Source organism: Pseudorca crassidens, chromosome X (assembly GCF_039906515.1).
Source record: "Pseudorca crassidens isolate mPseCra1 chromosome X, mPseCra1.hap1, whole genome shotgun sequence".
NCBI lineage: Eukaryota > Metazoa > Chordata > Mammalia > Artiodactyla > Delphinidae > Pseudorca > Pseudorca crassidens.
Window position 1 is genome coordinate 29,962,231 of NC_090317.1, and position 16,213 is coordinate 29,978,443.

The following is a 16,213-nucleotide window of genomic DNA, read 5'->3' on the forward strand; positions in this document are numbered from 1 at the left end:
CGTGTTGAGAGATAATTAGGCATCGTGTGGATAAGCAACCATAACCTCCTCACAATTCCTTGACCCCAACTCCAAACAATGACCTTTACCTTCACCCCCCTTTAGCCACAAACTCCTTGGATATCATCTATACCACCTGTGAGAGCCAATACTCTGCTCTGACCACAGCCTCCTACCATTGCTGCTCTTTCATACTTACTTCCACTAAACCTGTTTTGTTTTGTTTTTAGATTTGAAGAGAGATTATTATTTTTTTCATTGAAGTATAGGTGGTTTACAATATTGTGTTAGTTTCAGGTGTATGACAAAGTGATTTGGTTATACATACATATGTATATATCTATATTTTTTCTATTCTTTTCCATTATAATTTCTTATAAGGTATTAAATATAGTTCCCTGTGCTATGCAGTAGGACCTTGTTGTTTATCCATTTTATATATAGTAGTGTGCATCTGTTAATCCCATACTCCCAATTTATGCACCCACCCGCCCCCCTTTGGTACTCGTAAGTTTGTTTTCTGTGTTTCTGAGTCTGCTTCTGTTTTGTAAACACGTTCATTTGTACTATTTTTTAGATTCCACATATAGGTGATATAACATTTGTCTTTCTCTGGCTGGCTTCACTTAGTATGATAATCTCTAGGTCCATCCATGTTGCTGCAAATGGCATTATTTCATGCTTTTTTATGGATGAGTAATATTCCATTGTATATATGTACCACATCTTTGTTATCCATTCATGTGTCCATGGACATTTAGGTTGCTTCCATGTCTTGGCTATTGTTAACAGTGCTACAGTGAACATTGGGGTGCATGTATCTTTTCAAATCATGGTTTTCTCTAGATATATGCCCAGGAGTGGGATTGCTGGATCATATGGTAACTCTACTTTTAGTTTTTAAAGGAACCTCCATACTGTCTTCCACAGTGGCTGTAACTAACTTACATTCCTACACCCTCTCCAGCATTTATTATTTGTAGACTTTCTGATGATAGCCATTCTGACTGGTGTGGGGTGATACATCATTGTAATTTTTGTTTGTTTGTTTTGTTTTGTTTTGTTTTTTAAATTTTATTTTTTTAAGGTGTTGGGGGTAGGAGTTTATTAATTAATTAATTTATTTTTGCTGTCTTGGGTCCTCGTTTCTGCGCGAGGGCTCTCTCCAGTTGCAGCAAGCGGGGGCCACCCCTTATCGCGGCACGCGGGCCTCTCACCACCGTGGCCTCTTTTGTAGCGGAGCACAGGCTCCAGACGCGCAGGCTCAGCAGTCGTGGCTCACGGGCCCGGTTGCTCCGCGGCACGTGGGATCCTCCCAGACCAGGGCCCGAACCCGTATCCCCTGCTCCAGCAGGCAGACTCCCAACCACTGAGCCACCAGGGAAGCCCCCCATCATTGTAATTTTGATTTGCATTCCTCTCATAATTTTTGAGCATATTTTCATGTGCTGTTTAGCCATCTGTATGTCTTTTTAAATGAAATGTCTATGTAGATCTTCTGCCCATTTTTTGATTGGGTTTGGATTTTTATTATTGAGTTGTATGAACTGTTTATATATTTTGGAAATAAAGCCGTTGTTGGTCACATCATTTGCACATATTTTCTGCCAGTCCATAGGTAGTCTTTCTGTTTTGTTGATGGTTTACTTTGCTGTGCAAAAGCTTATAAGTATGATTAGGCCCCATTTGTTAATTTTCGCTTTTATTTCTATTGCCTTGGGACTGACCTAAGAAAACATTGCTATGATTTATGTCGGAATGTTTTGCCTATGTTCTCTTCTAGGAGTTTTATGGTGTCATGTTTTATATTTAGGTCTTTAAACCATTCTGAGTGTATTTTTGTGTATGGTGTGAGGGTGTGTTCTAGCTTCATTGATTTACATGTGGCTGTCCAGCTTTCCCAGCACCACTTGCTGAAGAGACTGTCTCTTCTCCATTGTATATTCTTGCCTCCTTTATCAAAAATAAGGTGACCGGGGCTTCCCTGGTGGTGCAGTGGTTGAGAGTCCGCCTGCCGATGCAGGAGACACAGGTTTGTGCCCCAGTCTGGGAAGATCCCACATGCCGCGCAGCGGCTGGGCCCGTGAGCCATGGCCGCTGAGCCTGCGCGTCCGGAGCCTGTGCTCCGCAACGGGAGAGGCCACAACAGTGAGAGGCCTGCATACCAAAAAAAAAACAAAAACAAAAACAAAACATGATTGGGAACAGATCACACTTTTATTCTGAGCCATCAAGTAAAGTGCAATGTAAAGACCCTTGCATAGAGGACTCCCTGTAGCAAATGCGTGGTTACCTTTCTACATATTCTCTGAAGTACTTGCCTTTAGATGATAATCCGGAACCATTTCAACATCTGGTTCAGCTTATGCACTTTATTTCATCTTTAAGACTGCAAATTGTTATGTCACTAGCACCAAACAAGCATGTGCTCTTCATTGTGTTTTATTCTTTCATGTTGAAATAGTTATTAAAATAACATGACATAGTCTCTCTATTCTATTTAGTTGTAGTGTTTTAGCCACAAACACAGTGTTTTAGAGTTAGTATAAAGAGCCATATTGAAATTTTGGAGAGTCTTATTCTATTTTTTTGTTTGGTTTTGCAAATTCTTGACTGTGATAATATAGTAAAATGTTTTAAAATGTTGCCACCGCAATAACTGTTTACATTTGGAAGTGTAATTTTATTGTTTAAGAGAAATTGAAAAGCTATTTATTTATTTATTGGCCACGCTAGGCAGCTTGTGAAATCTTAGTTCCCTGACCAGGGACTGAACCTGGGCCCTGGCAGTGAAAGCCTAGTCCTAACCACTGGACCACCAGGGAATTCCTTGAAAAGCTTTTTAAAAACTAGCTTGTGTCAACCATTTTAGGAGCCTTACTGCTGCAGACCACCTCCTTTTCTTAAGGGAAAATATGCCCTTTTTTATTCCTTTGATGTTTTATTCTGCTTCTTCACCTGACTACTCCTCTTTTTCACTCAGTTTTAACAAAGCACAGTCCATTACACTTGACCTTTTAATCTTTTATATTCCTCCAGGAAAACAAAAAGCATCACTTATGGTGAACTCTACCTGTTTTTATTTTGTATTATTTATTTATTTGTTTGTTTGTTTATATTTTCTGGCTGCACTGCATGGCTTGTGGGATCTTAGTTCCCCTACCGGGGATTGAACCCAGGCCCTCAGCAGTTAAAGCGTGGAGTCCTAACCACTGGACCACCAGGGAATTCCCTCAACCTCTTTTTAAACTTTATAGAACCTTGATCCTCCCGTTTTCTCCCAGTATTGCAGTTCTGTCCCCCTCTTTCTTCCTTTTGACCCAGCCTGATCCTGTGATTGATGATCACAATTCCTCTCATGAGCCCCTTTAACTCTATTTTTTATTTATTTTTTTGGCCACGCCGTGCAGCACGTGGGATCTTAGTTCCTGATGAGGGAACCCATGCTCCCTGCATTGGAAGCATGGAGTCCTAACCACTAGACCACCAGGGAATTCCCACCTTGATTTTTCTTTTAGATTTTAAAAAATATTTGGATAATTTTGGATTTACAGAAAGTTCCAAAAATAGTACAAAGTTCCTTTATACTCTTTACTACAGTTCCTCTAATATTAACATCTTATATCAGGGGTCCCCAACCCCCAGGTGGAACAGCAGGAGGTGAGCAATGGGCAATCGATTGAAGCTTCATCTGCCACTCCCCATCACTCGCATTACCACCTGAACCATCCCTCCTCCCCATCTGTGGAAAAATTGTCTTCCACAAAATTGGTCCCTGGTGCCAAAAAGGTTGGGAACCACAGTATTATATAATGCTATGAGCTGAATTTTGTCCCCCTCCAAATTCACATGTTGAAGCCCTAATCCCCAATATAATGGTATGTGGACATGGGCCTTTGAGAGGTAATTAGATTTAGATGAGGTCATGAGGGTGGGACCCTCGTGACAGGATTAGTGCACTTACAAGAAGAGACCAGAGAGTTCTCCTTCCCTTTCTCTGTCTCTCCCAGTCTTTCTCTTTCTCTCCACCTCTCTCTCTCCCATGTGCGGACACAGCAAGAAGGTAGCAATCTGCAAGCCAGGAAGAGAGCTCTCACCAGGAACTGAATCAGCCAGCACCTTGATCTTGGACTTATTAGTCTCTGGAACTGTGACAAATAAATGTCTAGTTTAAGTTACCCAGTCCATGGTATTTTGTTATAGCAGCCCTAGAAGACTAATATATATAAAACCATAGTACATTGGTCAAAACTAAGAAATTAACATTGGTATAATAACGTTAAACTACGGACTTCATTTGGATTTCATCAGTTTTTCCACTGTGTCCTCTTTATGTTCCAGGATCCAATTCAGGATCTCACATTGCATTTAAACTTTCATGTCTCTTTAGTCTCCTCTGATCTATGACAGTTTTTCAGTGGTATCTCATGCTTTTAATTTGCATTTCCCTAATGTCAGATGATGTTGAACATATTTTTATTCTTTATTATGGTAAAAAAACACATAACATTTACTGTCTTGGGGGGAGATTGGTTCAAGATGGCGGAGTAGAAGGACGTCCTGTCACTCCCTCTTGCAAGAACACCAGAATCACAACTAACTGCTGAACAATCATCGACAGAAAGACACTGGAACTCACCAGAAAAGATACCCCACATCCAAAGGCAAAGGAGAAGCCACAATGAGATGGAAGGAGGGGCGCAATCACAATAAAATCAAATCCCGTAACTGCTGGGTGGGTGACTCACAAACTGGAGAACACTTATACCACAGAAGTCCACCCACTGGAGTAAAGGTTCTGAGCCCCATGTCAGGCTTCCCAACCTGAGGGTCCAGCAATGGGAGGAGGAGTTCCTAGAGAATCAGACTTTAAAGGTTAGCGGGATTTGATTGCAGGACTTCGACAGGACTGGGGGAAACAGAGACTCCATTCTTGGAGGGCACACACAAAGTAGTGTGCATATCGGGACCCAGGGGAAGGAGCAGTGACCCCGGCGGAGACTGACCCAGACCTACCTGCTAGTGTTGGAGAGTCCCCTGCAGAGGCAGGGGGTGGCTGTGTGTCATCTTGAGGACAAGGACACTGGCAGAAGAAGTTCTGGGAAGTACTCCTTGGCGTGAGCCTTGCCAGAGTCTGCCATAAGCCCCACCAAAGAGCCCGGGTAGGCTCCAGTGTTGGGACACCTCAAGCAAAACAACCAACATGGGGGGAACCCAGCCCCACCCATCAGCAGACAAGTGGATTAAGTTTTACTGAGCTCTGCAGACCAGAGCAACAGTAAGCTCTACCCATCACCAGTCCCTCCCATCAGGAAACTTGCACAAGCCTCTTAGATAGCCTCATCCACTGGAGGGCAGACAGCAGAAGCAAGAAGAACTACAATCCTGCAGCCTGGGAACAAAAACCACATTCACAGAAAGATAGACAAGATGAAAAGGCAGAGGGCTATGTACCAGATGAAGGAACAAGATAAAACCCCAGAAAAACGACTAAATAAAGTGGAGATAGGCAACCTTCCAGAAAAAGAATTCAGAATTATGATAGTGAAGATAATCCAGGACCTCGGAAAAAGGATGGAGGCAAGTATCAAGAAGATGCAAGAAATGTTTAACAAAGATCCAGAAGAATTAAAGAACAAACAAACAGAGATGAACAACACAATAACTGAAATGAAAACTACACTAGAAGGAATCAACAGCAGAATAACTGAGGCAAAAAAACGGATAAGTGACCTGAAGACAGAATGGTGGAATTCACTGCTGCGGAACAGAATATAGAAAAAAGAATGAAAAGAAATGAAGACAGCCTAAGAGACCTCTGGGACAACATTAAATGCAACAACATTCGCATTATAGGGGTCCCAGAAGGAGAAGAGAGAGAGAAAGGACCCGAGAAAATAGTTGAAGAGATTATACTCAAAAACTTCCCTAACATGGGAAAGGAAATAGCCACCCAAGTCCAGGAAGCACAAAGAGTCCTATACAGGATAAACCCAAGGAGAAACACGCCGAGACACATAGTAATCAACGTGGTAAAAATTAAAGACAAAGAAAAATTATTGAAAAAAGCAAGGGAAAAACGACAAATAACATACAAGGGAACTGCCATAAGGTTAAGAGCTGATTTCTCAGCAGAAACTCTACAAGCCAGAAGGGAGTGGCACGATATACTTAAAGCGATGAAAGGGAAGAATGTACAACCAAGATTACTCTACCCGGCAAGGATCTCATTCAGATTTGATGGAGAAATCAAAAGCTTCACAGACAAGCAAAATCTAAGAGAATTCAGCACCACCAAACCAGCTCTACAACAAACGCTAAAGGAACTTCTCTAAGTGGGAAACACAAGAGAAGAAAAGGACCTACAAAAACAAACCCCAAACAATTAAGAAAATGGTCATAGGAACATACATATTGATAATTACCTTAAACATGAATGGATTAAATGCCCCAACCAAAAGACACAGGCTTGGGCTTCCCTGGTGACACAGTGGTTGAGAGTCCGCCTGCCGATGCAGGGGACACAGGTTCGTGCCCCGGTCCGGGAAGATCCCACATGCCACAGAGCGGCTGGGCCCATGAGCCATGGCCGCTGAGTCTGTGCGTCCGGAGCCTGTGCTCCGCAATGGGAGAGGCCACAACAGTGAGAGGCCCGCATACAGGAGAAAAAAAAAAAGACCCAGGCTTGCAGAAAGGATACAAAAACAAGACCCATGTATCTGCTGTCTACAAGAGACCCACTTCAAACCTAGGGACACATACAGACTGAAAGTGAGGGGATGGAAAAAGATATTCCATGCAAATGGAAATGAAAAGAAAGCTGGAGTAGCAATACTCATATCAGATAAAATAGACTTTAAAATAAGGAATGTTACAAAAGACAAGGAAGGACACTACATAATGATCAAGGGATCAATCCAAGAAGATATAACAATTATAAGTATTTATGCACCCAACATAGGAGCACCTCAATACATAAGGCAACTGCTAACAGCTCTAAAAGAGGAAATCGACAGTAACACAATAATAGTAGGGGAACTTAATATCTCACACCAATGGACAGATCATCCAAACAGAAACTTCATAAGGAAACACAAGCTTTAAATGACACAATAGACCAGATAGATTTAATTGATATTTATAGGACATTCCAACCAAAAACAGCAAATTACACTTTCTTCTCAAGTGCACATGGAACATTCTCCAGGATAGATCACATCTTGGGTCACAAATCAAGCCTCAGTAAATTTAAGAAAATTGAAATCATATCAAACATCTTTTCTGACCACAACGCTATGTGATTAGAAACGAATTACAGGAAAAACACGTAAAAACATAAACACATGGAGGCTAAACAATACGTTACTAAATAATCAAGAGATCACTGAAGAAATCAAAGAGGAAATCAAAAAATACCTAGAGGGCTTCCCTGGTGGTGCAGTGGTTAAGAGTCTGCCTGCCGATGCAGGGGACACGGGTTCGTGCCCCGGTCAAGGAAGATCCCACATGCCGCGGAGCGGCTGGGCCCGTGAGCCATGGCCGCTGAGCCTGCGCATCCGGAGACTGTGCCCCGCAACGGGAGAGGCCATAACAGTGAGAGGCCCGCATACCACTAAAAAAAAAAAAAAGAGAGAGAAAAAATACCTAGAGACAAATGACAATGAAAACACGACAATCCAAAACCTATGGGATGCAGCAAAAGCACTTCTAAGAGGGAAGTTTAAAGCAATACAAGCCTACCTCAAGAAACAAGAAAAATCTCAAACAGACAATCTAATGGTACACCTAAAGGAACCAGAGAAAGAAGAACAAACAAAACCCAAGGTTAGCAGAAGGAAAGAAATCATCAAGATCAGAGCAGAAATAAATGAAAGAGAAACAAAGAAAACAATAGCAAAGATCAATAAAACTAAAAGCTGGTTCTTTGAGAAGATAAACAAAATTGATAAACCATTAGCCAGACTCATCAAGAAAAAGAGGGAGAGGACTCAAATCAATAAAATTAGAAATGAAAAGGGAGAAGTTACAAAAGACACTGCAGAAATACAAGACATCCTAAGAGACTACTACAAGCAACTCTATGCCAATAAAATGGACAACCTGGAAGAAATGGACAAATTCTTAGAAGGTATAACCTTCCAAGACTGAACCAGGAAAAAATAGAAAATATGAACAGACGAATTACAAGTAATGAAATTGAAACTGTGATTAAAAATCTTCCAACAAACAAAAGTCCAGGACCAGATGGCTTCACAGGTGAATTCTATCAAACATTTAGAGAAGAGCTAACACCCATCCTTCTGAAACTCTTCCAAAAAATTGCAGAGGAAGGAACACTCCCAAACTCCTTCTGTGAAGCCACCATCACCCTGATACCAAAACCAGACAAAGATACTACAAAAAAAATTACAGACCAATATCACTGATGAATATAGATGCAAAAATCCTCAACAAAATACTAGCAAACAGAATCCAACAACACATTAAAAGGATCATACACCATGATCAAGTGGGATTTATCCCAGGGGTGGAAGGATTCTTCAATATACGCAAACCAATCAATGTGATACACCATATTAACAAATTGAAGAATAAAAACCATATGATCATCTCAATAGATGCAGAAAAAGCTTTTGACAAAATTCAACACCCATCTATGATAAAAACTCTCCAGAAAGTGGGCATAGAGGGAACCTACCTCAACATTATAAAGGTCATATATGACAAACCCACAGCAAACATCATTCTCAATGGTGAAAAACTGAAAGCATTTCCTCTAAGATCAGGAACAAGACAAGGATGTCTACTCTCACCACTATTATTCAACATAGTTTTGGAAGTCCTAGCCATGGCAATCAGAGAAGAAGAAGAAATAAAAGGAATACAAATCAGAAAAGAAGAAGTAAAACTGTCACTGTTTGCAGACGACATGATAACTATACATAGAGAATCCTAAAGATGCCACCAGAAAACTACTAGAGCTAATCAATGAATTTGGTAAAGTTACGGGATACAAAATTAATGCACAGAAATCTCTGGAATTCCTATACACTAATGATGAAAAATCTGAAAGAGAAATTATGGAAACACTCCTATTTACCATTGCAATAAAAAGAATAAAATACCTAGGAATAAACCTACATAAGGAGACAAAAGACCTGTATGCAGAAAACTATAAGACACTGTTGAAAGAAATTAAAGATGATATCAACAGATGGAGAGATATACCATGTTCTTGGATTGGAAGAATCAATATTGTAAAAATGACTATACTACCCAAAGCAATCTACAGATTCAATGCAATCCCTATCAAATTACCAATGGCATTTTTTACAGAACTAGAACAAAAAATCTTAAAATTTGTATGGAGACACCAAAGACCCCAAATAGCCAAAGCAGTGCTGAGGGAAAAAACGTAGCTGGAGGAATCAGACTCCCTGACTTCAGACTATACTACAAAGCTACATTAATCAAGACAATATGGTACTGGCACAAAATCAGAAATATAGATCAATGGAACTGGATAGAAAGACCAGAGATAAACCCACACACCTATGGTCAACTAATCTATGACAAAGGAGGCAAGGAAATACAATGGAGAAAAGACAGTCTCTTCAATAAGTGGTGCTGGGAAAACTGGACAGCTACATGTAAAAGAATGAAATTAGAACACTCCCTAACACCATACCCAAAAATAAACTCAAAATGGGTTAGAGATCTAAATGTAAGACTGGGCACTATCAAACTCTTAGAGGAAAACATAGGAAGAACACTCTTTGACATAAATCACAGAAAGATCTTTTTTGATCCATCTCCTAGAGTAATGGAAATAAAAACAAACATAAACAAACGGGACCTAATGAAACTTCAAAGCTTTTGCACAGCAAAGGAAACCATAAACAAGACGAAAAGACAACCCTCAGAATGGGAAAAAATATTTGCAAATTAATCAACAGATAAAGGATTAATCTCCAAAATATATAAACAGCTCATGCAGCTCAATATTAAAAAAACAAACAACCCAATCCAAAAATGGGCAGAAGACCTAAATAGACATTTCTCCAAAGAGGACATACAGATGGCCAAGAAGCACATGAAAAGCTGCTCAACATCACTAATTATTAGAGAAATGTAGATCAAAACTGCAATGAGGTATCACCTCACACCTGTTAGAATGGGCATCATCAGAAAATCTACAAAGAACAAATGCTGGAGAGGGTGTGGAGAAAAGCAAACCCTCTTGCACTCTTGGTGGAAATGTAAATTGATACAGCCACTATGGAGAACAGTATGGAGGTTCCTTAAAAAACTAAAAATAGAACTACCATATGACCCATCAATCCCACTACTGGGCATATACCCAAAGAAAACCATAATTCAAAAAGACACATGCATCCCAATGTTCATTGCTGCACTATTTACAATAGCTAGGTCATGGAAGCAACCTAAATGCCCATCTACAGACGAATGGATAAAGAAGATGTGGCACATATATACAATGGAATATTGCCCAGCTATAAAAAGGAACGAAATTGGGTCATTTGTAGAGATGTGGATGAATCTAGAGACTGTCCTACAGAGTGAAGTAAGTCAGAAAGAGAAAAACAAATATCGTATATTAGCGCATATATGTGGAACCTAGAAAATGGTACAGAGGAACCGGTTTGCAGAGCAGAAATTGAGACACAGATGTAGAGAACAAACATATGGACACCACGGGGGGAAAGCGGCGGGGGTTGGGGTGGTGGTGTGATGAATTGGGTGATTGGGATCGACATTTATACACTGATGTGTATAAAATTGATGACTAATAAGAACCTGCTGTATAAAAAAATAAATAAAATAAAATTCAAAAAAGAAAAAGGAAAGAAAATTGCAGAAGAGTGTGCATAATATGACCCTGTTTTTGTAAAACTAACAGCAATAAAAATATTTCGTGTACATGTAAAAAAGAATTTACCATCTTAACTATTTTAAAATGCACAATTCAATGATGTTAAGTATATTCACAGTGTTGTGAAACACATCTCTGGAACTTTTTCATCTTGTAAGTCTGAAACTATATACCCATTAAACAACAACTCTCCCTTCCCTAGCTAGTTCCTCATAAACACAATTCTACTTTCTGTTTCTGTGGATTTTACTAGTTCAGAGACCGCATATGAGTGGAATCATGCAATATTTGTCTTTTTGTGACGGGCTTACATTTTACATAGAATAATGTCCTCAGGGTTCATCCACGTTGTACCATATGATAGAACTTCCTTCCTTTTTAAGGCTGAATAATATCCCAATGTATGCATAGACCACATTTTGTTTACACATTCATCCATTGATGGACATTCAGGTTGCTTCCACCTCTTGGCTATTGTGAATAGTGCTGCTGTAAACATTGGGTACAAATATCTCTTTGAGACCCTGCTTTTAATTCTTTTGGATATATACCCAGAAGTGGGATTGCTGGATCATATGGTAATCCTGTTTAGTTTTTTGAGGAACCTCCATGCTGTTTTCCACAGTGGCTGCACCATTTTACATTCCGAGCAGTAATGTACAGGGCTCCAATTTCTCCTCATCCTCAACAACACTTCTTATTTTCTGTTTTCATTTTTTTCCGATTTTTTTTTTTTTTTTTGGCTGCACCTTGCAGCCTGTGGGATCTTAGTCCCCAGACCAGGGATTGAACCCGAGCCCTTGTCAGTGAAAGCTCAGAGTCCTAACCACTGGACTGCCAGGGAATTCTCTATTTTCTGTTTTTTGATAGTAGCCATCCTAGTAGCGATGATATTTCATGGTTTTGATTTGCATTTCGTCAATGATTAATGATGTGGAGCAAGTTTTTATATACTTGTTGGCTATTTGTATATTATCTTTGGAGAAGTGTCTATTCCCAAAAAAGTCCTTTGCCCATTTTGAAAATTGGATTATTTGATTTTTGCATTGTTGTGAGCATATTTTTACTTGCTAATTTTCCATCTCTGTATCTTCTTTGGTAAAGTATATGCTCAGATCTTTTGCCTATTCTTAAACTGTGTTTGTTTTTATATTGTTGAGTGTTAAAAGCTCTTTATATAGTCTGGATATAAATCTTTTATCAGGTATGTTATTTGCAACATCTCCCAGTCTCTTGTTTGTCTTTTCATTGTCTTAATAGTGCATTGCCTTTCATGACCCAGGATCATGCAGCTTTTTTTCCTATATTTTCTTCTAGAAGTTTTATATTTACATTTAGACGTATGATCCATGTGTTAAGGTTCTTTTTTTTTTTTTTTTTTTTTTGCATAAAGATGAGCAGTTGTTCCGGCACCATTTGTTGAAAAGACGTTCCTTTCACCATTCAGTTGCCTTTGTAGGTTTGTCAAATATCTGGGAATTCCCTGGCGTTCCAGTGGTTAGGACTCAGCGCTTTCACTGCCATGGGCCCGGGTTGATCCCTGGTTAAGGAGCTAAGATTCTGCGAGCCACAAGGCACAGCCAAAAAAAAAAAAATAGTTGACTATATTTTTGCACTTTCTTTTCTGTCTATTGCCTATCCTTGCATCAATACCACACTATCTTGATTTGACTATTATAGCTTTATAGCAAACTTAAAATTGGGTAGTATGATGCTTCTTTGTCCTTTTTGAGAATTGTTTTGGTTACTCTAGTTCTTTGCCTTTTCATATAAAATTTAGAATCAGCTTGCTGGTATGTTCAAAATTCTTGCTGGGATTTTGATTGGAATTGTATAAAATCTAAAGATCAAGTTGGGGAGGATTGACATCTTAATGATCTTGTACCTTCCAACCCATGAACATGGCATATCTCTCCATTTATTTAGATCTTTGATTTCTCTCACCAGCGTTTTGTAGTTTTTCATGTACAGATCCTGCAAATATTTTGTTCAAGTTTATACCTTCATTTCTTCTGGTGCTATTGTAAACCTTACCTCCTTTCAAACAAGGAAAATAATCTCACGGTGTATTTGCAAACTCGCTAAGCCTATTCTTATATAAACTCAGGCTGAAATTTCCATTTATCTCCTGACCCCAGGTCCTGAGCCCCAAGTCTGATTTGTCTCATGGTGGCGTTCTGACTCCCCAGAGCCAGTGCCTGAGTATCGTCCTTTTCTTGTTGACAGAAACTCTGATAATTACTTTTGGGGAAGGCCATAAAGAAACTTCATATTACATACTTGTGGCAAGGTCAAGGGGCTGCATTAGCTCTTGGTTCAAAGGTCTCTGGGTAAACCTGTCTGGAATTGGCAACAGGCCTGGGAAGTGGGTGAGAGGCAATGACATTTCATTACAGTGACAATGATTAGAGTTAGGGGTACACGGGCCAGACCTGTAGTTCTTTTTTTTTTTCAAAAAAAGTTACACAAATCTTTAGGGTAACAGTCTTCTGCCCAAATATTTTAAGCCACTGCCAGTGAGTCCTAATTATCAAATACTTTGATTAAAACTTTGGACTTGACTTCTGTTACAGCATGCTTAATTGAAAAAATAAATAGATAAATCTTACCTTTTTTTAATATTATAACATCTGCCCTGCAAGCTCCCAATTTAGAATCAGTCTTACAACCTGCTTTCTCTGATCTTTACCCAAATAGATGAGTGTCCATATCTTATAAATTAGTGGAGTTTGACATTGTGAATTTATGGTTCCAGTATCAGCTGGGTTCTCACCACAGCTAGTTAATCCTTCTACGATGTGTTTTGGGTCAGCAAGTCTCCTGTTTCCCTCAGGAACAATTTAGAGCCTTCACCACTTTTCACAAACCTCTCTGCCTACAAGGCCTCTCTCTCCACAGATGATTTTCCTCCACACAGCACCAAGAACATAGGGGCGCACTTTGTTGCATCTGCTCCCATCCTGTTCTCTCTCCAGTCTCAGAGGAAGAGGTGGCCCTCTGCCTGCTCAAGGCTAATCCACCTTTTATTCAATCAACTGATATACATTAAGTATCTGTTATATGCTAGATATTGCCCTAGGAGCTTGGGACATAGTGGAGAACAAAGCAGTTCACATTCTGGGGGCAGGGGTGACAGACAAACAAGTGAACAAGAAAATTATCAGTTAGAATAGTGTGATGTAGGACTTCCCTGGCGGTCCAGTGGTTAAGACTCTGCACATCCAATGCAGGGGACACGGGTTCGATCCCTTGTTGGGGAACTAAGATCCCACATGCCGCATGGCAAGGCCAAAAAAAAAAAAATAGTGTGATGTGATAGAGAATGATGGTGGTCAGGGATGGGCTCTGAGGAGGAGCCGTGTGAGCCATGTAAGACCTGAAGGGTGAGAATGAGTCAGCCAGGTGAGGACCAGGGGGAAAGCACTCCAGATGATGGCAGTAGAAAATAAAAAGGCCCTATGGAGGGATAAGCTTAGCATGTTGGAGGAACAGAAAGAAGGCCAATGTGACTAGATTGTAATGAGTGAGAAAATGAACAAGCAGCAAGAGGTGAGGTCAGAGGAGTGGGCAGAAGCCAGGCCGTGTGTGGCCTCACAGGTCCAAATAAGGATTTTGGATCTTAAAGGTACAGTGGGGGCTTCCCTGGTGGCACAGTGGTTGAGAGTCCGCCTGCCGATGCAGGGGACGCGGGTTCGTGCCCCGGTCCGGGAAGATCCCACATGCCGCGGAGCGGCTGGGCCCGTGAGCCATGGCCGCTGAGCCTGCACGTCCAGAGCCTGTGCTCCGCAACGGGAGAGGCCACAACAGTGAGAGGCCCGCGTACCGCAAAAAAAAAAAAAGTGGGAAATTATTGGAGACTTTTAAGCAGAGGAGTAACATGATTTATGTTTTAAACTCATTCTGGCTACTACATGGAGAATGGCTTGTCGTTGGGAAGCAAGAATGGAAGCAGGGAGACCAATGAGGAGACTAGTATAGTAGCCCAGATGGGAGATGAGAGTGGTTGGACCGGGGTAGTAGAGAAAGAGTTGGGAAAAGTGAATGGAGATGTGTTTTGGAGGTTTTGTTATCAGGACTAGCTGATAGATTGTGGGGAATGAGGGGAAGAGGGAAACCAAGGACAACTTCTTGATTTGTGGTCGAATAACTTGGGTGAATTGAAGTGCAATTTATTGAGATGGGGAGGAACCCCATTCAGGGGAAAGCCAAGTGCTCTGTTTTGGACATGTTATGTTTGAAATGCCGATTGGTTACTGAAGTGGAGATGTCAGGTAGGCAGTTGAGTATGTGGTTGGGCAGAGAGGTCCAGCTAGAGACAGAAATTTGGGAGTGTTCAGCACATTGATGTTATTCAAAGCCATGAGACAGGATGAGACTCCCAAAGATGTAAGTGTAAATAGCAAAGAGAATAGGTCCAGAGATTGAATCCTGGAGCACTCCATCATTTAATGGTCAAGAGATGAGGAGAAATCAGCAAAGACGACTGAGTAGAAATGGCTAGTAAGGTTGGAGGAAAACACAGTGAAATATCCTGAAAGCTAAGAGAAGTAGGTGTTTTATATCAGACAGGGGCCAGTTAGGAAACAGAAACCACACTCAGAATTTTAAACAGGAAGAATTTAACATGAGGAATGGGTTACTTAGGTGAGAGCTGTTCTTCTTGGGAAGAGCTGAGAAGCCAAGGAGGGGATGGTGAATTAACCCACAACAGCAGGAAGCTGCTTCACTTCTACTGGAGGTAAAAGTAAAAGGTGGTGTTGCCCAAGTCCAAGATCACGGACCACACAGCAGAAGCAGGAAGGCTGGCCCAGCAGGAGCTTGGTCCATGGGGGGAGGGTCTATCCAGTGGGAACCAGAGAGGACATACAGTCACTGATAGAGATGACACTCCAAACAGAGGGAAAGGAAAGGGAATACCCTGGCTTCTCCCCTTCTCCTGCTCTTTAATCTTAAACCAATGATTCCCATTGGCCAAATGTATCAGGAAGTCAGAGGGGAAGGGCAGCTGGGAAATGTAGTCTGTTCTACACAGCAGAGCAGGAGAAGAGGGAATGGCTCTGAGAGCAAATAGGCAAATGATCAGCACATGTAAGTAAGATGAGGACTTGGAAATGGCCATTGCATTTAGCAATGTGGAGGTCATTGGTGACCTTGACGAGAGCAGTTCAGTAGAGTGGTATGAGCAAAAGCCTGACAGGACTGAGTTCAAGAGAGAATGGGAGACGAGGAATTGGAGGCAGTGAACACAGACATTTTTGTTTGTTTGTTTTTGGGAGTTCTGCTGTAAAAGGAAAGGAAAGAATTGGGGAGGTATGTGGA